This window comes from Heterodontus francisci, chromosome 9 (assembly GCF_036365525.1).
Source record: "Heterodontus francisci isolate sHetFra1 chromosome 9, sHetFra1.hap1, whole genome shotgun sequence".
In the NCBI taxonomy this organism is placed as follows: domain Eukaryota; kingdom Metazoa; phylum Chordata; class Chondrichthyes; order Heterodontiformes; family Heterodontidae; genus Heterodontus; species Heterodontus francisci.
In genome coordinates, this window is record NC_090379.1 from 70,201,538 (window position 1) to 70,203,708 (window position 2,171).

Genomic DNA, 2,171 nt, shown 5'->3' on the forward strand with positions numbered 1-2,171 from the left:
AAGCAGGGTAGAGTGTGGAATTCGAGACACACAGATCAGCCATGATCTCATCAAATGGCGGAGCAGGCTACAGGGGCCGAATGGCCTATTTTTGCTCCTAATTTGTATGTTCATATGTAATCTCTGAATTTCTCCCAGTGCGAGTGAGTATAGAAATAGGAGGATAGTGCAGATGAATGCGTGGCTAGAGGAATGGTGTCGGTGGGAGGGCTTTAGATTGCTGGGGCATTGGGATCAGTTCTGGGGGAGATGGGACCTGTTCATACTGGATGGGTTGCACCTCAACAGGGCTGGGACCAATGTCCTTATGGTGCAGTTTGCTAGGGCTGTGAGGGAGGATGTAAACTAATTTGGCAGGGGATGGGAACCAGGATATGTCATTAGAAAGGAGAAACAAGGTGCACAAAGGGTTGGGCAGACAGATAGCACTAGAGTAAGAAGTAGTAAGGTATTATGTGGGGTCAGACTAAGCAGGATTACAGTAAGATCTAATTCAGGTTTACAGTGCATGCATGTAAACACACGAAGCATGGTAAGTAAGGTTGGTGAGCTGCAGGCACAAATAGCCAAATGGGAATATGATGAAGTGAGGATAATGAAGACCTGGCTCAAAAAAAGGCAGGACTAGTTACTAAATATTCCCAGATACAAGGTATTCAGGAAAGATAGGGAAGAAAGAAAGGAGGATGGGTGGCAGTAGTATTTAAGGAGTATTATTATTACAGTGCTAGAAAGAGAGGATGTCCTAGAGGGGTCAAAGACAGAATCCCCTTAGTTAGAGTTAAGAAACAACAGTAATGCCATAACACTATTCTATAGGCCACCTATTAGTAGGAAAGATATAGAGAAGCAAATTTGCAGGGGAATTACGAAGAGCTACATCCAAAAATCTTCTATAGGCATATAAATATTTAGACGGTCGTAAGAGGAGGGATGGACTGATTAGGGATTGAAAAGGGGATCTACACATGGAGACAGAGAGCATCGCTGAGGTGCTAAATGAATACTTTGCATCAGTCTTTACCAAGAAAGAAGATGCTGCCAGAGTCATAGTGAAAGAGGAGGTAGTTGAGATACTGGATGGGCTTAAAATTGATAAAGAGGAAGTATTTAGGAAGGCTGGCTGTACTTAAATTTAAGTCACCAGGACTGAATGGAATGCCTCAAGGATGCTGAGGAAGAAAGGGTAGAAATTGTGGAGGTACTGGCCATAATCTTCCAATCCCCTTTACGTATGGGGTGGTGCCAGAGGACTGCAGAATTGCAAATATTACACCCTTGTTCAAAAAAGGGTGGAAGGTAAAGAAGCAACTATATGTCAGTCAGTTTAACCTCAGCTGGGAAAGCTTTTAGAACCAATAATCCTGGACAAAGTTAACAGTCACGTGGACAAGTATGGATTAATTAAGGAAAACCAGCATGGATTTGTTAAAGGAAAATTGTGTTTAGTCAACTTGATTGAATGTTTTGATGAGGTTAACAGAGAGGATAGATAAGAGTACTGTAGTTGATCTGGTCTATATGGACTTCCAAAAAGCATTTGATTAAGTGCCACATAATAGGCTTTGCCAGTAATGTTGAAGCCCATGGAATAATAGGGCAGTGGCAACATGGATACAAAGTTGGCTGAGTGAGAGTAATGGTGAACAGTTTTTCAGACTGGATGGGGTTCCCCAGGGTTTAGCACTCGGACCACTGCTTTTCTTGATATGTATTAATGACTTAGACGTGGGTGTACACGGCACAATTTCAAAATTTGCAGATGACACAAAATATGGAAGTATTGTGAAGTGTGAGGAGGATACTGATAGACTTAAAGAGGACATAGGCAGGCTTGTGGAATGGGCAAACATGGGGTAGATAAAATTTAATGCAGAGAATTGTGGAGTGATACATTTTGGTAGGACGAATAAGAGGAGGCAATATAAATTAAAGGGGACAATTCCAGAGGGAGTGCAGGAACAGAGAGACCTGGGGTATATGTGCACAAATCATTGAAGGTGGCAGGGCAGGTTGAGAAAGTGGTTAAAAATGCTTCCAAGATCCTGGGCTTTATAAATAGAGGCATAGAGTACAGAAGCAAGGTAGTTATGATGAACGTTTATAAAATATTGGTTTGGCCTCAACTGGAATATTGGATCCAATTCTGGGCACCGTGCTTTAGGAAGGAT